At 43.0% G+C, this 27,416-nt stretch overlaps 1 long non-coding RNA gene across 1 annotated transcript; it reads right to left on the reverse strand.

Annotated features, from left to right (window-relative positions):
* Positions 1–66: 66 nt before the first annotated feature.
* LOC125330969 lies at positions 67–23,107 on the reverse strand. Its single transcript, XR_007205801.1, has 6 exons — positions 23,019–23,107; positions 22,295–22,597; positions 20,939–21,090; positions 15,844–15,957; positions 14,131–14,243; positions 67–842 (listed from the first exon to the last, which is right to left on the reverse strand). It is a non-coding gene; the product is annotated as an uncharacterized LOC125330969 (long non-coding RNA).
* Between the last annotated feature and the right edge of the window lie 4,309 nt (positions 23,108–27,416).

The following is a 27,416-nucleotide window of genomic DNA, read 5'->3' on the forward strand; positions in this document are numbered from 1 at the left end:
TTGGAGCTGCCTGTTTAGAGCCAGGCAAAAACGATTCCTGTAACACGAGACACATGGGGTTTTTTGTTAATTCAGGTTTCTCCTTCTCACCTAATTTTGTCCTTCTCACCTAATTTTGGACACAATAATAAAATACAGAGATGCCTACAGAGACTGTGCTTTCTGACTTAGAGTAAATTGAAGTGGTTCAAAAGTCTTGTTTGCTTGTGGCTTTCACAGAAAATTGAAGTGCTCACAGCAAAAATAAACCTCAATAGATTTTGTGACTATTACGGGAAGTTTTCTTCTGTGCTGATTGTACAGCTCATCAAAATGTTCTCATTCTACCTTCTAACTTCTTATTTTCCATGATGTGACTGAACTAATTCATTGCTCAGCTTTTTGTAGACAAATCCTGTAGAGATTTTTCCGTACTGAGTTTCACTTGAATGGCTGGAGAATTCTTGCCTTGGGAGAAGCACGAAGCCCCCATCACTTTCCACCACCTAATAACCCCATTTGAGCTCCACATTTCCTAGAAGATTTCCAGAGAACTCCTCAGGACCACAACAGACTTCTGTGGGAGGAAGTTACGATCAATTAGGATCATCCCTCAGGAAGCAGCACTCTTCATTACAGTCATGACACAGAGTTCTGTTTTCAAAGGCCACCCCACATCCAATCCCAACTCATCCCTCTGAGAGCGGCGTAGGGCACACACTGGGGACAGGTATTTCAGGAAATAAATGTGGAAGCTGAGCCAGATTCCGGTGGCTGTCCATAAGTTCAGTGCTTCATCTTTCAACCTCACGGCTCCTGTTGGCCACATCCATCGGCTGTTTTGTGCAAATCCTACGGAAAACCTGGATGAGGGAGGATGAAATCAAAATTGCTGAGTCAGCAAGCTGGCTTGCCAAGGACACCCAGCACCTAAAGAGTGAAATGTTGTTGTTGGAGTGCTCTTTTTGTGCACATGATTTTAAACACTCGGGATTTTGCCGTGATTGGGTTCTTGGAAGGCTTCAGAAAAGTCCATTTTATTGCCGCCTATTTGAAAAAGATTAAAGAGCCTTGAACACCCTGCTATAAAGCAAGGAGCTACAGATATTTCCTGAGGCTATTTTGAATGGGTTAGTTAAGAGCCATAATGCACAGATTTTGTTCTTTGCTCAAACATCATCCATCTAGCTGGAAAAAGGAAGGGAACTTGGCATTTCTTGCCTCGTGGCCATTGAAACTGGCGGTCAGGATACCTGTGCCAGTGGCTTTATTGTCATGGAGCTGCTGACACGGCAGGAAAACCCCATTATGAAGGATTTAGCAAGGGAACATTGGCAAATGTCTGAGCGAGATGTGTTTTCTGCTCCTAGGGTTATGTAAGTCTTTTTATCTCTACATATGTAAATATGTGTCCCAAGACACTCTTATCCCATTAGATGTTTTGCTGATAAGATCTGTTTGAAGAGAGGAATGGAGATGATCCAGTTAATGAACTGTTGCCAGGAGGTAGGTGGGTTATTTTGGGTGACCCAAAGTCTGGAAAGAAAGTCTTAATCTCCTACCCACATAATCAATATCTCCAGGAAGATTTTGCCTGGACAACTCTTGCTTTGCTTGAACTTGCTATTTGTCACTCATAAAATGGTCTTGACTCTTTGTAAAGTGTTTGAGCTCCAGGGAAAACCCAAGAGTGAAACCCAAACCACGAGTGAAACCCAAACCAAGAGTAAAACCCAAATCAACAGTGAAATCCAAATCAAGTCCCACTCCTTTCTCACGGCCTCATTGAGTTACAAGTTTCCATTCAATGTTCTCCAGTGATGGGACAAAGGGGAATGGCTTTGAGCTGGATGGTGAATTTAGATGAGATTTTGGGAAGGAATTGTTCCCTGGGAGGGTGGGCAGGCCCTGGCACAGGGTGCCCAGAGCAGCTGTGGCTGCCCCTGGATCCCTGGCAGTGTCCAAGGTCAGGCTGGATGGGGCTTGGAGCCACCTGGGATAATGGAAGATGGGGGTTGGAATTAGATGACCCAAACCATTCTATGATTCTCTATCAGGGATAATGACATTTCTCCAGCTATTTTAAATTTTGATTTTCTTCCTGCTTTACCCTAAACATAAAACTGCTGTCTGTGGTGTCAGTTCATCCCTTCTGACACTGCCTCTCTCACAGCAGCGTTACCCAACACCAATCCCAGAGTGGCTGTGGCACTGACATGATTAATGAACTGCATCACCTCTCACTGGGTAATATTTAACATATTTCAGAGCATCTGTCCAGTTAATGTGGTTTGCAAGAGAGCTTTCTGTCTTCTCCAGAATGCGATGACTCCCCAATTAATAAAAGGGAACTAATTTTGGAATGTTTGAAATGAACAATTAGAAGCTCCATAAAGGCGTTTCTGGGTATGGCATTAAATATAGGAAGAATTAATTTGCTGGAGTGGTTAAAATGTACGTGACAGGATTTTAGTGGGAAAAAAACATTCATGTAATGCAAATAAAAATCTAATGTGAAGAGTGGGAATAAAGCAGAATTTATGTTTGGGGACTGTGCTCACCACACACAAAAAGTGTACTTGCAAAAGGGGTCTCAATTAAATACACTATATAAAATCAGACCAGCAGGAGTTTGCTGTTAGGCACATAAAGCACGTTTAAGTGAATCAAAACTCATTAAAAAGCTGTATAATTACAGTTAACTAGCAGGGGAAAAAAATTTTAAAAAGAGAGTCTGGACAGAAAGAACAGGATGTTAAAACAAGGAGATACAGCGGCTGTGACTGGACAGAAAGGAAAAAATAGGTCATGGGAGCAGAAAAATGAGCCCACAGAGGATCAGCATGATGGAAAATACCTGCAGGAAGGCACTGCTGAGTGTCTTGTTAGTGGGAAGGGTGCCCAAACGGGAGGGTGACACACCTGGGATTTTTCTCAAGGTGTCACTGTATTATTCTGCTCTCACTCAGTGTTTTATTGATCCCTCTGGGCTCATAACAGTGACAAGAGCAGCCCCACCGACAGCAGTGAGAGCTCATGGCACCAGGCAGGAGCTGTGCCCAGGGACCTCTGGAGTTCCCTTGGTTATTTTATGGTCCTTCCTCAGCAGGTTCATCTCAGCTGGGCTGGGGAAACACCCTCTAGAGGAGCTCAGCCACCTGATGGGACACAGGACAGCCTTGGTCTGGGATGTGGCCACGCTTCCCATGCAGGGAGGATGAGTTCAGTTTAAGACCAAAAGCAGAAGAGCTTTAGGACAACCGCTGGCCTTGACATAGCAGTAGCTTACCCATTTATTGATTCAGAGACCCTGCAACTGTCACCACTGCTGTTATCACCACTGACCAAGGTCCTATCACAGAATCACACCATCACTGAGGCTGGAAAAGCCCTTCCAGACCATCAAATCCAACCTGTGACCCATCCCCACCTTGTCACCAGCCCAGAGCACTGAGAGCCACATCCTTGGACACCTCTAGGGATGGGAACTCCAAACTTCCCTGGGTGGCCCTTTCCAATGTTTAACAACCTTTTCCATGAAGAAATGCTTCCTGCTGGCCAGAAAGAGCCCCTGTGTTTCTAAAAATCACATCTAAATCAAAGCCATCCCCCACTAATCTACATCTAATGACACATCCAGTTCTCCTACACCACGAAGAGACTGACGCTATTTCAGATATAAAACCACCCTGGCCTCAGGAGCTTGAGTTTCCGTGCCAGTTCCTTGGTTTCTCAGCAGGCTGAGTTATGGATTTAAAACAAATTGCCACACATGGTCCATGGCAGCTCAGGGTTAAATGCACCAAAATAAAAACCAGAGCTGCCACGGCGAAGGGTTCTCCGTGCCGCCGTAGGGCTCGCACATGCACGGCACTCACAGCAGCTCTCAAGGTCACTCCAGCTTCCTGCCTCGCTGGCAAAGATGAATATGAGTTCTGTTCCTGCTCCAAACTCATTTTTCCCTTAGTTAACTCCATGCTTTTACTCAGCTCTATCTTTCTGGTCCAGCAGCCGATTCCAAATTTAATCAAACCTCTCATGTAGATCTCATTTTCTGCTATTTATCTACATTACTGGATTTCTCTCCCTTTTCTTCCCTTTTTCATGACACCCAGCACCACATCTCGATACTCTTAGTGCACAATTTGAAATTCACACCTTCAGGCAAAATGCTTCTCAATGATGTAAAAAAAAATTCCAGAGAGCATTCCCAAGGCAAACTGTCACATTTCCTCTGATCCGCAGCGCAGAATCAAACACCTTCAGAGACACTCGACTTTCCTGGAGATTCCAACAGGCAACGGCAATTCCTGGGTTAAACGAAGCTTCTTGTTCTGCCTCTAAGGCTCTCGTCCTGCAATCCATGGATTTCTCCATCAATAATTCCACAATGCTGCTCGGGATCTAACGAAAAGAGCTGTGCAGGAGTACTCATCTTCCCGATTGGATCATCGGGAGGGCAGGACTTTGCCATTCATTTCTGGGGGTCTCAGGCCTGAACTACGAGCAGTTCTCTGCCTGCAGTGATTTTTCCCTCCTCAATGGCTGCATTATTAAATAACCCAGTGCAACCCATGTGTTCTCCCCGGTGGATGGACTCGGAGTGGCGTGGCACTTCAGGAGAGAGGACATCAATTAAGGAAGATGCATCAGGACTTACTCTGAATTTATGAAACTGGGAGTCTATTTCTCATTACAGCTCTCAGTAAATCATCCTCCTCTTGCTTTTGCTTGGAAACTGCTTCAGCTGCTGCCTGTGCTTCCATTCTTTTATACATCAAACCTTTCAGGAAGCGCTGTACCAGTAAAAACAAAATAAACCAAAAGGAGTTGTGCTTTAAAAATACATAAAATAGAGATGATTTGCAAGAGACTCTGAGAGCTTTGCACGTGGACCACAAGATGCAATTTCCCACAAGATTTGCCTAAGTGATTTCAAATTTATTGAATTTCTTTTTCTTTAGGAAGATGGTTTGGAAAAGTTGGTGACTCTGGTGGTCTATTACATATAAAGTTATTTTCACATTTGAAGAAGAAAGACCTCTCTGACCTAGCAGAGCTTCCAAGCACATTTCACTGTTGGCAGAGCTGGTCTGAGACTGGCTCCTTGAGAGGGAAACTGAGGTAATGGGGACATCAGATTCCCTCCTGTTATCACAATGAATAGAAAGGCAGCCACCTGTTCTGCAGGAGAGCTGATTTTTAACATTTTACACAACCTGGAAGCAGAAACCAGTGTAATTTCAGAAATAAAAATACCTTTGAATTGTAACGGTTGTTTTAATTTCTTTTTACAAAAGGGAAACTTTGGTGGGGATGTATCCAGGCAAATCTTGCGCCCTCCTCTTTACCTGCTGTGCATTCCTCAGCACTGCCAGGCAGAAAATCTGTAATTTCCCAGGTTTTACTGCTAAGCCAGATTGGTTTCTTTCCTTCCTGTGTGTTTTCCTGAAGCCAGAGCAGTTTGTACCTGTCCATGCACCCATCTCCTTTTGGATTGGTGCAAACACATGGAAAAAGGCAGCGGAGCACTCATTATTCCATGGCTGTGCTGGTGCTACAGGAACCCCTTTGCACTTGGATGGGAGCTGTCACCCACAGCCCGAGCTGTGCACAGGTTTAACCTTATTTTCCATGCACAATTGGCCTCAGAAATGGTTCCCCAAGCATCCCTTTGCACAGGGGTCTTGCCCTCGACTTTGAAACCTTGTTTGTTCTAAATGACAAGGGAAGCACCCGCTTACCTCAGACGTCCTTCCCCTCCAGCAGCTGACACACCATTCCCCACCTGGATTTGGATCAGGGCTTTTAATAGCTCTCCATTTTCAGCCTTGCTTGCACTTTGGATGGGGAAAAGCAGGCTGGCTATAAAAGATCCAGTGGCACCAGCACAAGCTTTTATAGAACAGCGCTAAGAGGAAATTGGAAAAGTAAGGCTGGAGAGTACAATCCTATTTTAAAAGTATTTTAGAATCTCTGGGTTAAAAAAAAAAAAAAAAAAAGGAGGAAAAGAGGAAGAAAAACTTCACAGATTCTTTCTACTTTGTCTGAAAAAAAAGACCTTACTAGTTTTCATTTCAGTTCTGTGTCTTTTAAGCACATTAAGAAGTAATAATTTGTTCATATCCTAAAGATATTTTGACAGTTCCTTGGCTTCTTCCTCACTGTTCTTTCCAGCTGTCTGTCCTTCTTTTCTTCTCTAGGCAATGGAGAGTGACCTCTTGGCCCCAAGAAGGGTCACCCTCACAAAGGACTCCAGCTTCAGCAGAGACTGTTCCAGCAGGGCTGGTGTTATTTAAAACCTCAGCCCTGGTCAGCAAATGTCTCACCTGCCCTTGCCCCTTGAAAGCTGCACATGGCCAAGGCCTGACAGGCTCAAGTTGCCACCAGGTCACAAAATGCTGCCCTTTACTTCTCACAGGGCTGGAGAAGCTGTTGGGAAGTTTTCAAAATGTAACTGAGATGCAACACAAATGATAAAGGGGAAAAGGACTTAAAGTAAATGATAATAGAGATGGACCCAGATGAGAAAAGGAAGAAATCCCCACCCTGACCATCACTGAAACACCTTTCCCTATCCCTCTTCACAAGGACTGGAGCTGTGGACACTCGGATCCAGATGGATGTTGGGGGAGCATGATACCAAGCAAAAGAATGTTTACTTATAAACCAACTCTGAGTGTTTTATTGATAAGGCTTTCCTGTATCAATTTTGACGTAACATTATTGGAACTGGACTAGTAATCACTCTTATTTGTGTCTTGAAATATAAAATGGACATAATATCACTGGTAAAGGCAATATTGTCCTCCAGCCACCTCTGCAAATAACAACAGAAAACACAGAGATGGAAAATACTGTTTGAGTTTAATTATTTACCCCTTGGCAATGAAGGTCCACTGCACCAAATAACCTCCACAGTGGAGCAAGTAAGGAGAAATGTTAATGTGAGACAATGAGAGGACAAAAATCATATCGGACACAAGCCAAATACATTATTTGGGCTATCCTACAGCCAATGAGGATGGCAGGTTAGCCATGGGATATCGACCACCCTTGGCAGGTGATGGCTGTCATTGGATGTGATAAAGGAGAGGCTACGGGTGAAGAGCGACACGACGAGCGATTCACCACTCGTCCAGAAAATTGACAGAAAGATTCCTCATGTCTCAATTGCAGAATGGGATACTTAACATTTGGAGTGCCATTTGATGACATTCATGAGATGATAATGATTCTGTGTCAGTAATGACCTAGACTGGATTTGGAGTGGTGACCTAGAGGTAAGAAACTTTATAAGGCATTACTGTCACCTAAGCCATTGCCATCAAACTTCACTGCCACTTAAACTCCTTCCTTTGGAGGTACTGCCACGTGAGGAGGATCCTGCTCTCCACAGAGTGTTTGCAAAAGAGGCCAGAATTAGTCTCACTATATTAAAACTGCCTTTGATTTAAACAGGAGCAGATCTAAGCCAATCTGAGACTATCCATAATTCCCTCCTCCTCTGTGCTGCCCGTTTTCCATAACCTTGCTCCGTGCCCTGTGGAGCAGAGCTGACGGAGTGACCCCCCCAAGCTGACATATTTTATTATCTGCTCTCCTTGCACCTTTTGTTGCTGACAGGACTGGAAGTAAAATAAAAGATGTGGTCTAATTAAATCTCGGTATTATTATATTAATAAAGAGGGACAATCTCTGGCAAGAGCAAATCAAGAACAATCTCCAGAGATCTGCTGGGTAGAATGAAAGAAAGATAAAATGAGATGAGGCTTCTTGCTCCAGAAAAACCCAATTTTACCAAATTTTTTGGGACTCAGCAACATTCCTTTGTACCACAAAATTAAAATGGCAATATGGAAAGAAATGGCTGCGTGGGACACCCCAAACCACCCTAAAAATGTCAAAGCCACAATCACTTGGGTTTACTCCTTTTTGGGATATCCTTAATCCTAATTCCAGCTCCAGTTTACTCAGGGACTGCCTGGACAGGTACAAACTGGTCTTTATTGCTGGCCTAACTGGTTTAACTGGAGCTGGGGCTGCTTCCCTGATGGCAGCATTGGGAAACACCTTCTAAAGCAAAAAGTCTGGAAAACCACACATCCACAGAACTTCTCCTTCACTTTTGGCACAGGACAGAACTGCCAAGCACAGACCACACTGCTTCAACCCAACATAAGAAGCCAATACTAAAATACTCATTACTAAGGAATTGAATAATTAAAAATATTTATGCTTCTATATTATATAGATACCTCCCTCTATCACCCAGGACATCGATTTCCATGTTCCTTCCATTTAAAATCACTAATGCAATCTAAAGCAATATCCAAAGCTCATTTTTTGGCACAAGACTTTTTCCTATCTTTTGAAAATGGTTGTGGAATTATTGTCACAGCCTGTATTTGGTTTTGGATAAGTATTTCGATCAGACTGCTGATTTAATTTACATGCTACACATTATTTGGCCATCTGGTCTCTTCCAGAATAACATCAGAACAGATTTTTGAATCATTAGAAATATTAAAATCATAAAAGCAATAAAAAATATTGATTATTGTCAAGGACAAGTCTTGAGTCATTCTTATTCCCCTTCTTGGTTTATTTTGCAACATATTAAAAATTAAAACCGGGGGTTTTGAAAGATATCATTGAATCTACAATTTTAAGTAAATGTAAGAATTTTGAGATAATACTCTTAAGGAAATCTAATTAAAAAAATAACTCAGGAATGCTGCCGTATCATCTTTTAGGATTTAAGATGTCACATAATTATCACATAATACTTCACACAACCTTCTGTGTTAAGCATGAGCTGAAGCTGGAGCTGTGAGGGAATTTTGGGGGTTGTTAATCCCCCGTAGATCCCTGGATGGCACAGAACTGCTGGCACAAACTCCTCCAGGGCAGGTGTGAACCCAGCCATGCCATAGTGAGAAACATCTCGACAGCAAAATCGTTCATGAAAGAAGAAAATGATCCATATTTTTTTGAAGTGAACTCAAACAGAGAGATTTTGCTCATTTCTCAATGGAAACTCCTCACACAATTGCTGTGGCAGCAGAATTATTTCTGCTTTAGTAGACTGTGAAGGGCTTGTCTGTATTTAGCATAAATATTTAAGTATTCTCTTTAAATAAAAAGAACACCCTAATTTTTTTACCGATTGTGATTTTTCTGAAATCAGTTTATAAAAAATGGATAGGGATGCTTCATTTGCTGAAGAAAATCGATCTATAGGCTCATTTGAATATTAAAGACATCATGTTTATCCCTTCTCTTGATAAAGAGTGGCTTTTACCATTCGTGTTTTAGCAGGAGCATCTCCGTTCTAAGCCCAAAATCCTTCCAGCCACAGCTTGATAAGTAAAGCATTATCTCAGTGAGGTTATATCCATCTAAAAATTCCAGAGGGAGGGGAAAATCAGGACTCTGGGCACTGGTCAGTGGTTGCAGTGCAGCTCTGTATGCTCAGTGAGCTGGAGAAGTCGAGCTCATCAGGCCATGAGTCTCCACCCTTCACTTATTCCCCCTCTGAGCCACGGCTGTGACACGTTTTCCTCTCCATCCTTATCAGGGTTGGGTTCCATATCAGTTTTGTTTGGAATGTCACAGCAAGCAGGAGGGCTCCTCTCACTGAGGTCAGAAAGGGAGATTTCTGGGATGCATTTTGGGGGGCTTTTAGTGCTTCACATTCCAGTGGCAATCTACAAAAGGAGGGAGGTTTTCTTAGGAAGGAAAGATTTTAAAGGAGGCATTGAAAATTCCAGATTTACCTCTAAAAATGCTGTCGAATCTTATTTTTTTTTTTTGACAAAAAGTAGCTTTTCAGGTGGAAAAATTTGGGAAAGTCTTATTTAATGAAAAGTTGATTGATGACCTTCACCAATAATCCATCTTTCCACTCAGAGTAGTTTTTAATCAATTTAGGATATTGATGAAGAAATTTTTTACCAAGATGGTGGTGAGGTCCTGACATAGATTACCTGGAAAAGTTGTGGCTGCCACATCCCTGGAAGTGTCCAAGGCCAGGTTGGACATGGCTTGGAGCAACCTGGGATAGAGGAAAATGACCCTGCCCATGGGCAGGGGTGGCACTGGATGAGCTTTGAGGTCCCTTCCAACCCAAACCATTCTGTGATGATTCTATTTCAACAAGAGTCACAAGTTAAACAAGTGGATGATTAAACTAATCCCAATTAACTTTAGGAAGATATTAAATTTGGAAAAAGCTGACTTCTGATTTAATTTGGTTCCTCATTACCAAGCCTTCCAGCTCTGTAAGGTCTTTTAGTGCCAAGAGCTTCTTTTCAATTAAAACCCAGGGAATGGTGGGACAACACACTGCCAGGTACACAGTCACTATCAGAATTATCTAATTAGTTATTGTGTTACTAATTTAATTCAGAGTTTTAATTGTTTGACACTACACCAAAACGTTCAGGCACCTCCAGTTTAAAACTACACAAATAATCATGAACTGTGCTTTGTATTTGCTCATGTTTAGAAAGATGTCAGCAGATTTTCCTATACAGCAACTCATTATTTCTGTCACTTTAAACCTGTATTGGTTAAAACAGGTTTTTCTGCATTCAGCAGTGCTAAACAGCTACTAAATAACAGTTAGTTATATTAAATTGGACTATTACTTTTACTAAATTAATGCCAGTTTAACCTGAGCCACTCAGTAAAGAAGAAATTCTTGTGAGGAGTGAGCTGAACAGTGAGGGACAAAGCTGCAGGAATGGCACATCCATAGCAAGAACCATAAAATTCTCTGTCAACTAAAAGCAAAATGTGAATTGACAAAACTACTCCAAAACATGCAATGAATAGGTGGAAATTAAAAGATTGCATCACGTTTCAGCGAGGCTCAGCTTCCAAAACATCCTCAACGAAAATGCAGAGTTCTGTGAGTCCTATTCTTTCTTTATCATCAGCCCCAAGCAAAGACACGCTTGAAGGGGGGTAATTTTTAGAGTCACAATGCAGAAAGAATGCAAGAAAAACCCTCCACAGTCCACTTTGCTGGGGCTCGTCCTGCCCTGGAGGGAAGATGTGCAGCTGAAGAGGTTTATTCCCTAATCCCCCTGGCCCTGGCTGGTCCACGCCAGGGCTGACTCTGATACCTTCCCAGATCCTGGGGAGATCAGCAGCTTAATCCCAATTCCCAGCTGCCCTCAGGTTGGCTGCCCACAGCCCTGGAGCTGTCAGCCTTCCTCTGGCAAGGAATAGAATTGCCATTCGTGGCAGCCAGAGCTCTTCCAGTCTCCTTGGTGTCCCAGTGCATCCCTGGCTGTCCTGTCAGTGCTCTCTTTACCCAGTCCTGACTGCTGACAGGCAGCTGGAACAGCACAATCAGCACTGGGGCAGTTCTGTAGGATGGATATTGCAGCAAAATCTTGTGACAGCGTCTGCAAGGACACAGGTGAGGAGCATACCCTTACTTTTCTCCCCTAGCATTGCATTATTATTAATTCTCCAGACCACTAATTTTAAAGAAGGATTAGAAGCAGAGATCACAACTTCTAACACATCTTTGCTGCTGCAAAGGCTGTAGCCACAGCTCTGGATAATTTTTATAGAAACCGAGTTGAGCCCTCAGCAGGCACAGACATGACCCTGTTGCACTTGTCAGTGGTTTGCTGCATTACAGCAGCTCAGCACCTCTCCCAGACATCAAACTTTGAGATACTACCTGGAAAACAACCTGCTTGTAGTGCTGGGAGAGGGAGTGACCCTGCTGAGATGGGAACTTAAAGCCACGCCACATTGCCGAAGGCAAATGGAGCATGAAACCCTGCGCTGGTAGGAAAGTTCCTGCAGGGGAACAGTGATCCTGAGCAGTCTTTTAACCTTTCTAAAACTGGGACTGTGATCCCTTCATGAGCATCTAGCCAGTGTGGTTATCCAGCCTTTGGCACACGCTGCAGGGACGTGGAACAGACGAGCCGTGCCTCGGATGGGAAAAGCAGCAGGAAGGGTCAGGGGCATATTCAGGTGTCATTTTTGGCTGCAGAGGATTCCTTTGGGCTCATCCACCTGGATGATCCTCTCCATGACCTGCAGATCCCCAGCAGAGCAGAGCCCAAGCAGTTTTTTCGTGCCCCCAGTTAACCCTCCTGGCTGCAGCCACCTGAGGCTCTCACTTCTCCCCCTTTCACCCATAGCTCTCCAGCTAAATTTGTGCAAAAATACAACACAAAGCTTAGAAACAACAAAACAGAGGCAAAATGCTGTGTTTTGTGCTCTAGAGATATAAACTACGTCCTAAAACCTGAACTATTACCCACTTTTATTCAAATCTTTAGGAGCAACGCGTTGCTCTGGAGGTTTAATTTGATTTATCACTGGTTATGCCGAACTAGGGGCATGTGAAGAGTAACATCCAGCATGACCATGGGAATTCCAGTCACTGGGGAAGAATCACAGTCCTGCAGTCAGAAAAATGACCTCACCTCCCTTCATTACAGATTGATCTTGGCCCTCCATTATTGCTGCCACTGACGAGGCAATCGCATTAGGGCAGCTCCGAAGGAGCTGACACAATGGAGCCTCCAGATCTAAACTCAGAAGTGTCCCACCTTGTCACTTGTCCCATTGCAAATCTTCTTTGGCAGGGGGTAAGGGGGAAGGGCTATTTATAATTTAGCCATGAAATTTTAATTGCGGGCTGAAATCGGCTGGGGTTAGAAATAAGGTTTGGTCGTGAAGTTGCGTGAGAGAGAGAGAGGCTGAAAGCAGAAGGTGCTTGACATTGAAGAGGCATTGATTTAGCTCGTTAATAAATCAGGTAATTATTGGATTTTAAAATAAACACTTCTTTGTGAGGATAAGACTCATTTAAAGAACGTCTGAGATAGGTCAGTGAGGTTTCACCTTTCCACGCCCATATAAATTACTTTATGGTTTGCTTTATGGTTAATCAAAAAGAAACCAGCTGGAAATCATTCCACACCTCATTTTTGCATTGTCACTTGTGGAAAGGTCACACGAATCCTGCTGGAATCGAGGAAGAGATTTACTCCACTTGCCCATTCTCCACTGGGCATGTAAAACTACACACAAGGAGCCTCCCTTGCAGTCCAGGTGCCTGAATACATCCCCTTCCTTTGGGAATTCAGAACTTTAATCTCAATTGGACAGTTTCAAGACCTTCATATGAATTTCAAATTACTTGAAGACAGACCTTCAAACCAGCAGGCAGCTCTGAGTAACTGTGTTAGACATAAATAGGTTCTTTTAAGCAGAAGATATAGGAGCATTTTGTGTTACAGATTCTGAGCAATTTGAAGCCAGGATTAAAGCAATAATACAGGCCGCAGATCATTAATGCAAATGCCCAAGTTTGCAATTCTGGACACAGCCCTGGGCTCAGCCATCAGTATTCACAAAAGGACTTCACAAACACAGCAGCATACTAATAAAAAAAAAAAGAAAGAAAAAAGATCACTCTGCAGAACCACAGCTGCTCAGTATAGATCATCTTTCCATTTTAATTTGTATCATCATCTTTCCAAGTCAAATTGACTAATACCAGGGTGCCTTATCCAAGGGCCATGTGGTCCAATCAAAGATCAATTTCAAGTGTGTTGGAAGAGATTGATTCATTTAATTCATGGACATCAGAAGCTCTAAGCTCTTCTCCCCTCGCCAAGGCATGACTGCAGCCTCATTCCGGCCACAAAGACACCCAGACAATACCCAGCAGATGCAGATTAACTGGAATGAGCTTTTATTAACTCACCTGGAAACAGAAGCCAGAGATAAATCACCCAGAGCTCATCCTCCCTTCAGAATCTCACTGTGTCAGCCAGGCTAAAACTTCCCTGACTCACTGGGGCCTTCCAACCTTTCTTTGGATAAGATCCCCCCAGGCTCACTCATAAAGTCACCTGCAGTTGTGGTTTATCACCAGTTTGGGGGTGCTCACACCCCACAGAAGACATCAGAAAGGGTTTTGGTTGTTCATCCTGCTCAGCCCCAAGGAATTGGATCCACCAGGGCCCCGCTGCCTCCCCAGCACCAAGCCAGACCCTCTGTGGTCAGGAGCACAAACTGAGACACAAAATGTTCCACAAGAGCTTCCAACCAGTTGTATGCAAAGTTAATCACCTCCAGATTATGAAATCAGCTAAAGTTTCTCACCTTGATGGCCTGCCAGCACCCTGGATTATTATTAATCCCTCAGGACAGGTTATGGATCTCATCCTGCAAAGCCAAGGAGCGCTTGCATTTGGGCAGTTTGTCTCATTTATAGTCTGCAAGAAGGATAGAAAACTGTGTTTGAAAATACATTTGTAGGTGATTTATAGCCCATCAGAAATACTCTCAGGTAAGACCTGAAAGCAGAGAGATGCAGCAGCACAATCAGCAAACCCCCCTGACAATGCCAAGTGCTTGGGTAAGGTTAGAGCACCCCAAAAATGTCTCTGTCCCACGAACCTCATGAAAAAACCAGAGGTTTTAAGAAATAAATATGAGAAAAGACACATGGACACATCCTCCACCTTCATCACCCACAGACATCTGTGTCCACACGGGCTGGGGAAGAGTTTTCTTCCTGCTTTTCCCCTCTGCTGTCTCTTGTTCAGCTCCTCCACAGAAGGGAAACCCAAACCAACCAAGGACAAAGCAGCACCAGGAGAGAAACGAATTTCCAGCGTGCCTTGATTGAAAATTCCAGTGTAGCCAAACCAGAACACAGATTGCATTTGGGTCCCTGAGCCATCCAACAGCCTCAGGTACTCCTTGGGTAATGATTTTTACTCCCACTGGCTGGATTTTATGCTGAAATTAATGTCTTCTGCAAATGGATCTCTTCCTGATTTTCTTCAGGATGGGGTTTTTTTCAGAGTTTGTATTTTTCAAGTGTTTCATACAGAAATTTTGCTCTGATATCGACCCCAGAACTCCCTGGAGTCAAGTTGGTCTTTCTCTTTCCTGCTCCCCTCTTTTAGAACAATGGGAACTCTTAGAAATGTACTTTTTAAATCTTAAAACATAATTACAGATTATTTTTATCCACCTTCATAATGCAGAATATTCTTCCAGAGGAAAATTTAATAAAAAATGGAAAACAAAACATTAAGATTACTCAGTACTCTCAGAGCAATGCTTTGGCTGAAAAGCTGATTTAAAAATCCAAATTAGTTAATGTTTGATAATGAAATCAATAATATAATTATATCTTTCTGGCAATGCATTTATCTGAGATTTTTCTTATTACTTTGTTTATTTTTCCACTCCAATACCTTTTGCAAATTACTTATAATTAAGATAAAACAGTGATTGCAAAATTACTACAGGACGTGGTGTTTTCATTAATTTGGGCAGCCCAAATCAGATTGTGGGGAAACTCATCTAAACAACCTGCAAAATCCCCAAACTCCTAAATTATCCTTTTCAGGAGGTATTTGCAGGGCAGTGCATTCTGATTCAGTGAAATTTAGTATTTCTACACCTTCTGTTCAGATACCTGAATACACAGTGCACAATTCCTATTTCATTTTTGGTAGAAAATTCAGACTTCTTTACATATAAATATATTTACAGGGATTGAGTAGAACAGCCTAAGTGCCTAAATTCCCCTGAGATTCCACTCCTTGTCATAATAAAGCGAGGGCAGATAAATCCAGTCACTGAAGGTGTGCCAGGATATAAAAAAGCAGATTTTCTCATTGTGGGGAGCACAATTCTGGGTTTGTAATGAATGGGAGATGTAATAATCCCTACAAAACACCTTTCTCAGCAATTTTTCCAGTTTATTCTATTCTCTGATTTACCTTTTGGCCAGAATTCCAACCTCATCCCTCCAGTTTTCTGAGCTGGAGGTGGGTTTCCAAGAAAACTTCATCTTACCTTGATTTTGTGGCATTCCTTCACTAAATGTCCCACTTGTGACTAGAGGGACACTTTTCATCTTGCATTTATGGTAAAACCAGGCTTAGGAGGGCTCCAGGTGGGCTCAGGCTTCTGAAAAAGACAAAGAGCTTTTTGTAATCTGAAGAGAGGGGAAAAAAATAACCCAGAATTGTGCAGTGATGGGCAGAGATTTGAGCAGTGACTGCCCTGTTTTCAGCGGGGTTTGCTTTGAGAAACCTTTATTTGTACAACAGATCTCAAAATGCTTCAAAGAAATCCCCAGCAGTGGGAGCAGAAATTGGCTTTCTAATGGCTGATGTTCTCCACCCTGAGAAGGTAAAACACCACCCAGCAAAACAAACAAGACAAGCATTTTATGAAATAGAGCAGAGAGGTTTCCTCTAATGCAGGAATCAGGGATTAGATTTCCTGCCTGGCAGTACACAGGAGGTCAGGAAAAATATTTATAATGGCATTTTCTTGCTTAAAAATCTATGAAAACAACGGATTGTTGTGTCAGGTTCAGGCTCTGCTCTGCTCTGTTTCTTTCCAGTTTGACCTCTTAATCCCATCCATCTCAGCACAGAGTTATTATCTTCCTAAATCCACTGGAGTTCTCCTTCAAGTGTGCTGAAATCAGGGACAATTTTTGCTTCAGGTACAAGCTGGACCTAAGGCTTTCATTTTTAAAAAATACATTGGTGTTGGGGTTATATGTTCTATATGTTATATATGTTCTATATATAGAACATATATATTCAAATATATATTAATATTTAAGCAAAGTGCTTCAGTTTGTGTCCTCTAATTCCCAGAAAACAAGATGAATTACCTTGCTATCAATCTTTTTTTTTTTTTTTTTGGTCCTGTAGTACTGACAGTAAGCAAAACCAATAATCAAAACCCAATTATTTCCAAAATGCAGCAAATTAATTAATGCACACAGGACCTAATACCATGACTAAACCCCAGCATTTGAGGGACTGGATGCAGAGTTTAGAAGGACAAGATGTTCCACCCATGGGGATCTCCCCTTTATTTTGGGGGGTTTTTTTAGCTTTCTTCAGTCCCCAAAGCTAAATTTCATTGGTGTTTTTGGAGAAGGGAAAGATTTTGTTGTCTCCATGTCCCAGTAAAAGATATTTCTCTTGAAGCACAAGGTCTCTGAGCTGGTTTGGTTTAACTGAGCCCCACACCTGGGCCAGGAGGACACCCTTGTACAAACAACAATGAATCCAAGGAAAACCCCACTGAGCACATGCAAATATTGGAAGAGAGAACTCCCAAAGGCCTTGCTGTGGGATAGGAACTCTCAGAAAACATTGCTGGCTATTGCAAGTCCTACATTGGAAACCCAAAAGTAAATATTGTCCTACTTACATTTTAAAATATTTATCTCAATTATTGTTTGCAGAAAAAAATAATAAAAAATGAAAGCCCAGCTAAGCACCATGAGCAGCAGTGGATCCGAAACCTAATCATCAGTGAGTTGTAAGCAGATAGCATTAATTAGGGATCCTCTTTGTGAATTCCTAATTACCTTGCAGCATTTTTCCTAATGATGGGAAGCACGTTAGGATGTGCCAGGCTTTCTAATAATCCCCATTATTTATTGATGCTCTCTTTATGCTCCTAAAGATGTTGAGACATTTCAAGCAATCCAGAATATTTGCAAAGCCTGATCAGCTGACACAAGCCCTGGTTCAGGGAAGTACTCAAGCATTTCATTATCATTAAGGCTGGAAGAGACCTCCAAGATCATCAAGTCCAACCTTTGCCTGAATATCCCCATTCCCACTAAACCATATCCCAGAGAGCTACGACTCATTTTCTGAACACTTCCAGGGATGGTGATTCCAGCACTGCTCCAGGCAGCCTGTTCCAGTGTTGAACCACTCCTTCAGGGAAGAGAATTTTTCTAAAATCCAACTTGAACCTCCCCAACTCAACTTGAGGCCATTTGTTTTGCTGTATTTTCAAAATGTGTTTCAAAATTCAAAATTTTTAATGTATTAAAGAAAACCCAAAAAACCAGACCCGATATTATTTATCCAGGTATGTGATACCTATTCAGAATTCTGTATTTTAGACTCTGTTAAAAGAATAAAAATAGCTACCTTGGCAGAATTTAGAAGAATAAAAAGATAAAAAATAAATGAAGAAAGAGAGACATGAATATTGTTTGATTACACTGGTAAGAACCTGGGCAGTTCTACTATTGCACTCACAAAATTAGAATCCCATAAAATGTTTGTTTAGCATTAATTCTGTGCTGTGAACTCTGAAGGAGGTGAATTTCTGTAAGGAGTTAATAGCCTTAAACTAATGTTGGTGTGGGATGGCTTGGGAATTATTCGTGGTCAACACTCCAAGGGTTTGAAACAACCACAGAGGAATTGTTACATCTTAAGAGGATGATGGAGGCCCAAATTTAAAGGTCAGGTTTAATTTCCTGCTCAGTGAGAGGTTTCCTTGTAAGGCCCAGGACTTTGGGGTTGGACACCTAATGCCTCATAAAATCCAAAGCTTCCCTGTCCATTTCTAGTAAAGAAGGATGGACTAAAAGTGGAACCTGCTGAACAGGAACAGAAATGTTTTGTCTGTTATGAATAACCCAAACCCTCCAGTAACGATGATCGTTACTAGAAATCTGACTTCCATCAGTCTGAAACGTCCCCAATTTTGACAAAAAGCACAAGACTTGTGGGACAACAGCTGCCGGTTCACAATTTGCTGCTTTAAAACGAGACTCAAATCTTGGCAAATGCATTCCCTGTTTCTCTGTGCTAGGATTCATTAATTTTTAGGCAAATAGTGTGACTTGTAATATTATTATAAATCACACAAGTTACTCTCCTAGTCATGCTCAGCAACAGCACTGAGACAGAAGCAGAGCTTGCTAATTATTTGCCACAACAAAGATTATAATGAATGCTCTCGTTAAGTATTCCTTTATGTTTGATGAACTAATAAATAATTTCTTCCTCAGCCATTATAAAATCATTTGGCACAAAGACCCTTGATGCACTCACAAGCCCCTCCAGGTAAGTTTTTATTCTGTATTTTTTATCATCTCTGGGTCGTGATGGACTTTTCCCAACTCAGACACGTTTGCTCTTTCTTCCATTACCAGGAACACTCTGCACCAACAGCTGCAACTGGATTATTGGATTTTGTTGGGAATCCTGGGGTATTCTCACCACCCAGAGTGAGCCAGCCCACAGTGTTCATCCCATTTTCCTCTCATCTCTCCTGCCAGGAGGAAGAGATGCTCCAGAGGTGTCCCAGTGCAGTAACCAGGCTGACAGCAGACACCAGGCTCAGGATATGGCTCATGCTCCTTGTCTTGTTGTCTGATGAGGGAGCTGGGGAAGGGGCTCAGCCTGGAGCAAAGGAGGCTCAGGGGGGACCTTGTGGCTCTGCACAAGTCCCTGACAGGAGGGGGCAGCCGGGGGGGTCGGGCTCTGCTGCCAGGGAACAGGGACAGGAGGAGAGGGAACGGCCTCAGGCTGGGCCAGGGGAGGCTCAGGGTGGGCATCAGCAGGAATTTCCCCATGGAAAGGGAGCTCAGGCCTTGGCAGGGGCTGCCCAGGGAGGTTTGGAGTGTCCATCCCTGGAGGTGTCCAAGGAAGGGCTGGGGACAAGGTGGGCATTGGTCACAGGTTGTACTCTGTGGTCTTGGAGGGCTTTTCCAACCTAAATGATTTGGGGATTCTCACTCTCCACAACTCCCTGAAGGGAGGTTGGAGCCAGGAGGGGTTGGTCTCTTCTCCCAGTTAAAGAGTGACAGAACAAGAGGAAATGGCTTCAAATTGCATCAGGGGAGGTTTTTTGTATTTCAAAAAATGTCTTCACTGAAAGAGTGGTCCAGCCCTGGCACAGCTGCCCAGGACAGTGGTGGAGTCCCCATCCCTGGGGGGATTTACAGCTGTGTGGATGTGGCACTTGGGGATGTGGGTTAGTGATGGCCTTGGGGAACAGTTGGGCTTGAGGGTCTTTATGGGTCTTTTCCAACATAAACCATCCTATGGTTCCACCTCCCTGCAGCTTCCCTCGGCTCCCTCCCATTCCAGAGGTCCATGTTGGCAGAAGCCATGGAGCAGAGCCCCCAGTCCCACCCCAACTGTCCCCTGAGCCATCCCCACCCTGCCACAAAGCCACCGGCACCCCAAGCCCGCGCGCTGCCGCTGCTGCTCACAGGGATTTTGCCCACAGTGCAAAGAAAGACGGAGGAGTTTCCTTCCCATCCCGCTTCCTTTTCATTTCAAACAGGAGCAAACGTGACAAATCCTCGGTGGGAGAACAACAGGATCTGCTTCATTCAAATGCCTCCTCTCCCTGCAAGAGCGACGATAGCGCAGCCCAAGCACCGAGGCCGGCGTGAAATCAATTCCAGCTGCCGCGTACAAGGGAAATTTGAAATACAAATAGGAATGTTCTCCAGCTATTATAAATGTTGGGTTTTTTCTACGAGCACCGTTGGCTTATCTGTGTTATTACCACAAAGCTTTTTGGAGTTATGTGTGTAACAGCAGCCACAACAACTTGTTCCTTAAAAAAAACCCAAGCAGTGATGCAGCACTGTTAGAGCAGCTTAAACAGCAAAATTACTAATGAATCCACCCTGCAGCCCTCAGAGCCACTTCTCACGTGTGCTATGGGAGTCACTGGAGTCTGGGCATGTCTCGGAGCTGAGGGCTGGGTAAGCAAAGCGGAAAATCCATGATGATAGGAGTGATGATTGTATTTATTTGCACTTGGGTAGCGGGTGAGATTCCCTGTCATGCTCCAGGAAGCAGGAATGCAAAGCGCTGCCTAACCTGCGGGTATTTAAATAGGCTTCATCCCCAGAGCTTGCACAATGAATGAAGCACCTTAACAGCAGCTCCTCTGCTGTTCACTGGCATCAGGCACAGCAATCCTGCTTTGGCAAGCACCTCAGGACAGTTTTGAATAGCTCAGAGAGATCATGCCAGTCTAGATCTGTGATCCAGACCAGAAATCAGCCAAAAAATTATAATTAAGGGAGCTCTGACTCTGAACACACCCACTCTAGAGAAGCTTATCCAATATAATGGGATTAAGTACTCACCCCTGGAGTTTCTAGGACTTCCACTTGTAGCTTGCAGCGCTTTCTCCGGACGGTTTTTGGGTTTAATGACGTGATGTTCATTAAATCCAGCACAATATGAGCAATGCTCCCACCAGAGTCAGTATAGAGCCAAAGAAATGGTGTCGTTTAGCCTGAGAGGAAGAGGGAAAAGGGGAAGATTGAGGTTGAGTCATTGTTTTAGCCACAATAAATCACAGAAAATGCTGAGTTGGAAGGGACCCTCAAGGATCATCGAGTCCAACTCCTGGCCCTGCTGGACAATAAAAATAATGAAAATGTTGTATAGGAGGTGGTCGAGTCCCCCTTCCTAAATCAGAGGGGGACACAACCATGGATGGCAAATGGGACAGTGATAAAATACAGAAATACAGCTTTTACCAGCTCTCAATCAACCCAAATATGGTGTATTTGCAGAAGGATGAAAATGGTTTTGTATTTTATACCAGAATTTTGTTCAATAAAAGTTAAATTTTCACCATGGGCTTGATACAAATCCTGATAAAATCACTGACCATGAGTCCATAGGCCTGCCTGCACTTTGGGTGAGCTGGTCAGCGATGATGATGATGATGATGATGATGATGATGAGGACATCATCATTGGATTGATGACAGTCAATCCATTGACCTGACTGGATTTTGGGATTTTTGACCAATGAGTGCAGCAACTCTTTCCCTGGCAAATACCCCACCAAGATTTTACTGCCATTTTCCCAAGTACCAATTCCCTTTGGGAGTTTGAACCCCAGAATTAAACACCCACGAGTAACAGCAACTCCCAAATGCAAAGCAGTCCCCACATGGAATTGCTGGGCCTGGACTTTGTTCCTTGCCTTCCAATAATTTCATGGTGCCCACTCTCCCCTCGGGCTCTTGACCCTACAGATCTTGGAGATATTTTTTATCACCGATTCCTTCCTTGTGTGGAGTTTGCAAAGGTCACCAATCCCACTGCCCAGCTGCCTTCACTATGCAGAAGCCAAATTTAAACCTCTAACCATGAACCAAATGTTAAAGCTGAAAAGGGTGTGAAATGCCCTGAACTAACCCATAAACACAGAGCCCACACTGTTAGAGGGTGGGAACGCAGCTGTGAGGGAATGATGTTGGAGAACAGACCTAGTGATGTTATTTTAATAATATCCCAAAGAAAAACACATTTGCTATAGCCAAGAAAAAAAGTCTTTACCAGATTATGGCTGAATTCACCAACACTTATCAACAAACCTCCAAATTAATGAAAATCTCAACCTAGAACTTACAGATTGCACTCCTCCTTAATTATACACACACAAATACTAAAGGAGGCTGATACTAAGAGCAAAACATTCCTCACCTTTTCACTCCAGCTTCCCAAGGGACAAGCCCTGACTCCCCTCAGAAGATGAATTTCAGTCCTGACCATTTCAAATGACTTCATTTCCTAGGAGACTTTGCAGCCTTGTCCAGCTTTTTGCCTCACATCCAGTGGCAATTCACTGAAATAAACTGGAGTTTATCCACTTGAACATCAGGGACTTTCACAGGCAAACTTCAAGATCCATTAGTGGCCATCTCAGGGCCTGGAGGCTTCTTCAGGCTGGTTTTGTGTCCTCAGCCTGCCTGAATATTTCTCCTTCTCACCAAGGAGAGCTGGGGACTGAAAGTGAAAAGAGATGCGCTTGTGAAGATTAAAATCTCCTTTACAAATTGAGTGTATTAAGCATCTGTGCTACTTGGCAGCCTGGTGCATCAATTCCAACATAAAATAGTGTTAACAGCTCTACAAGCTTTTTATCTCTCACAGCTCCCTGCACTCTGGGTGGATCACATGGGCAAGAAATGGAACTGGCCTTTCAGACAGGGAGTTAAGCAGCTCTTAAATCAGAAAAGCACGATGCCCAGGCAAGGCAATTTACCTTTTTTATGCCATTTTAAGCAACAAAACCACTTTTGCTCTTCGAGGAGTGCCTCTGAATCTGGACATTATGGATCTGACCATCGTTCCTCTCTGGGAACTGCAATACTGTGAGTATTTATTTACTCTGGTTTCATATTTGTGCACGCTGGCTCATTCCTACCTCCTGAGGCTGAGCTGTGATCCCTCAGAGGCTCTGAGGTACAGGTGAAGGGGAGGAACTCACAGAGTGAATGAACCATGCTCCAGAAAATTCTGATTGGGATAAAATAGATGAGAGGTTGGATTCTCACTCCTTATTAGGGACCATTGTTCTTCTCTTTCAGCTACAACACCACAAATGTGTCCATTTTTTGGAAGCTCAAACGTAGCTCAAGCCTAATAAATGATCTTAGAGAGATGCACATACTGAATATACTGAGGTCACATATCCTTTTTTCAACACATCCTGCAAAATAATTAAGAATAAAGTGCTGCTATTCTATTTTCTACAGTTTAAGTGAGTCACTTCCAGAGGTGCTTCTAAACAAGAAAACTGCATTTGGGAAGTCAAAGGTCCAGCCTGATTGGTGATGAACTGAAAGAACAAATAAATAAAATTAATTTTAAAAGAAAACAACCTTTTCTTTAAAAAGAAACAGCTTCTTCAACAGAAAAGCAGTTTTGCTTCTCACTTTCCCATATTAAATTTGTTCTTAAAAATGATAACAATTTAGATAAACCAAAAATTCAGATTATAAATTTCAGTAGGGTGCTGATGAATGCGTGCACTCATTGCTTTGGGGACAACTTTCTGCTGGGCAGAGAGAGTTCTCCCAGCTGCTCCCAGGTGGATTCAATAGCTGGATTTGGGGAGCCACCAGGAGGAGGACAGGACCCCTCAAGGTGCTTTGAGTCACTAACACGAAGCCTCCAACCTTTCTCATGGCAGGAGAGAGAGGAAAAGCCATGAAGAGTAGAGTTTTCGAAGGGAATTTAATGAAGCAATGAGCTTGACTTTCTTTTAACACCACATCATTTGTTCTTCACAAGGCCAGATTTTTAAACACCTTTAATGATACAGATAAATTCTGGTGAGAGCCACTGAGGCTCCACCGAAGTCAGTGGGGCTCTGCCAATTACAGCAGTGGAATCTCTTTAAGAGGGAAATCTCTTTTTCCTCTTAAAAATGAAAATGCCCTGAATGAGTAGAACCCACCAAGGACGTTGCTGGGGAAATTACAGCAGCATCTTGGCTCTGAATTTTTAATAAACAACATGCGGTGGAATTATTCACCCAAACAAGTCGTGTGTACATTAAGAAATGCTCCCCACAACAAGGTTTAAATAGAAGGTACTGTGATTAAATGCAGTTTAATTAGCAGGTACAATTACCTAATCAAAAGGAAGTGCTTTTCATTATTAGACAGTACCTGCTGTAGAACAACTACATTGCGAAAATTCACTGTATGTTGAGGAGCCACAGAGCCAAATTCTCTACTGAAACACTGATAATTACTGAATTTACCTTCGTGGAGTGATTATGGTAATTACAAATTTCAATTTTAAATGCTCTCATTCCACTGAAAAATAAGAGTCAGGCACAATATGTGACATTGGATTAGGGGTATTGGTGACTAAAGCGTTCTACAGCAGAGTATTGGAAAAGCTCAGATCCCTAAAAGCGGTTCAGGTAAATAAAAGATATGAACTTACATGATTTGAATCATAGAATTCCTGGATGGTTTGGGCTGGAAAGGACCTTAAAAATCATCCAATTCCACCTCCTGCCATGGGCAGGGACACCTTCCACTACCCCAGGTTGCTCCAAGCCCCATCCAACCTGGTCTTGGACACTGCCAGGGATCCAGGAGCAGCCACAGCTGCTCTGGGCACCCTGTGCCAGGGCCTCCCCACCCTCACAGGGAGGAATTCTTTCCCAATTTCCAATCCAAACCTGCTCCTTTTCAATTTTAATCCATTTCCTCTTGTCCAGTCACTCCAGGCCCTTGCGGTGTGCCATGATCACAACAAACTGGAAAAGAATAGACGGATGAATCGGGAAACTTCAATAATGCTTAATAATAAACCAAACCCTTTCTCACAAAAGAATTATTAACTGCAACACTTTTCTTTAGATCAATAAACTGCTGCCACTCATTGAAGGATTTAATTTTGTGTTAGAACCTTCAGGTCTTCTGCAAATGAAAGCAGCAAGACAATGCTCCAGGATTTCAGCACTGCGCCACACCAACCTCCTCTGGACCAGATTCGAGGATCACAATCAAGGAGATTAAATTTTTCCAGACCATGGAAACGGCTCTTGCTGGTTTGCCCTTTTTTAATCAAAGCTGCTGCTTTCCAAGGTGAGGCTGTGGAGTGCAGCTGACCCTGGAGTCAGAATTCTCTCAGCCCTGGGCACAGAGCTGATGTTTTGCTGTTTCTACTGCAGGCAGGAGGAGGATCCCGCATCCCCCCTATGTAAACATGACTTTAAACAAGGAATGCAGCTTCTGTTATAGAGAACATCACCTCAGGAAAGACTTGTTCTACCTCTACATTAATATAAGAAAATGAACAAATTCAATGGGGGTTTCTCACCAAAACAACTCTCCATAAATCCCCAGAAGGTCTGTACTACCCAAAAGATTGGCTCCACCACTCCCTGCCCGAGGATCCCCTCCCAGGCCTCCAAAACAGGTTTGAAATCTGTGGCTGCCTGAGTTCTGCACCACAGTTAAACTCCTGTCATTCTATCAGTCTCCCCAAATATTTGGTGACCCTCAGCTATTTTACTGATTCCTGTTCCTTACAATATTGTGCTTCCAGTTCCTTTTGCTCTCTGCCTCTCCATTAGGTCTCCTCAGCAATTTATAGCCCTAAAGTTCTCTATATATTATACAGAAATGACCTTTCATTTTAGTGGGTGCTCCCTGTTCCATTTACACATCTGCTCCCAGCTGCCTTAGGATCCTGAAATTTTCCTCTTTTTATTGCTTGGGTGCCTCTATGGCGACTCCTCTGCGTCTCTATCACTCTTAAGAAAATAATAATCTGCTTTATAACCTTGCTTCAGCAAAGCTTTATTTATTATAGCACACTGAGCCACAAGTATCCACAATTCCACAGGGAAAAGAAGTGTACCTGGTATGACAGCACCGTGTCGCCTTTTATTCTGGTGCAAATAAAAATCAGAGTAAATAAAATAAATTTATCTTAGGCTGCTCAACAGGAGATTTAAAGGAAAAGATGTGCAATGTGGACCATTTCCAAATCAAACTGGCAAACAGGTTAAAGTCATGGTCACATCAATGCAATCAGACTTAGAGAACTTCCAAATGAAGCTTTTATTCACAGTAATGCTTCTATTCCTGCAGTATCAATGGCAGGGAACAATCCCTCAGTGTCCCTGCAGGAGATGGGCAGGTGTGTGTTTTCCCCAGGATGTGGTTGCAGGTGTAAATCCAACAGCAAAGCAGCTGAATAACTTCATTTTCAGCATCACTATAAGCAAATTTGAAAATACACCTGAGCATCCACTCAAATATTTTGCAGTCCAACCTCTGATCACTGGGATTTCCAATTTCAAAAACGCAACCATATGAAAAAAAAGGACCTAAGAAATTAACTTTATGCATGGAGACAGAAACACATCTTCCAGTTCCTTTTCCCATGGAATGTAGGAACTCCCTACAATTTTTTTTATATCCCTGCCTTCCTAAAAGTTCCAGATTTGTGGGATTAAACATATGACAGCCTTTGCTTGGAGTTTACATCACTGGGAAAGATTTTCCAAGGCTGTGGAGAAAATGGGGATTAGTCCTGCCTTGCTCTACTTTTGTTCCAGACACATTTGGAGTGCACAGGGGAGGAGGAAGCGCTCTAAGGCAGCGCCAGGAAGGCTTAGCCCCATTTCACACCACTTAATCACAGATTACAAATAGCAGGGGACAAGAAATCAACTCTTTTCCCATTCCTAAACATTCTGGAGTTTGTTTCTAAGCATGTTTTTCTCTTAGGAGGAAATAGCTAATTTAACATGCTTATTAAGACAAAGGGATGAGCTCTATCCCATTTTTAATTGGGTTATACCAAACCTGGATGGAAGGAATGTGTTCGTGGGGTTTTTACTGAAGAACAATTAATTTAATTTACTATTTCCATTCTGCTCACTATTAAATTCACTATAATTTAGTACCTAAATTAATTAATACCTAAACAACCATGCAAAAAAAGTAAGAAGTCCATGAAGTTCAAGAGTAAACATCAGGGATGTGCACCCCACTAATCATGGATTTCTTGTAGCACTGGCTGGTTTTCCATTGCAAGAGTTCACAAGTGCAACATATGGACCATGAAGTGCTGCACATTCCATTGCAGAGCTCCAAGGGGCAAGGAAAGAGGAATTTGAATCTTCTCAGCCACTCATAAAATCATGGAATGGTTTGGGTTGGAAGGGACATTAAAGATGATCCAATCCCACTCCCTGCCATGGCAGGGACACCTCCCACTATCCCAGGCTGCTCCAAGTCCTGTCCAGTCTGGCCTTGGGCACTGCCAGGGATGCAGGGGCAGCCACAGC

Source organism: Corvus hawaiiensis, chromosome 10 (assembly GCF_020740725.1).
Source record: "Corvus hawaiiensis isolate bCorHaw1 chromosome 10, bCorHaw1.pri.cur, whole genome shotgun sequence".
NCBI classification, from domain to species: Eukaryota; Metazoa; Chordata; class Aves; order Passeriformes; family Corvidae; genus Corvus; species Corvus hawaiiensis.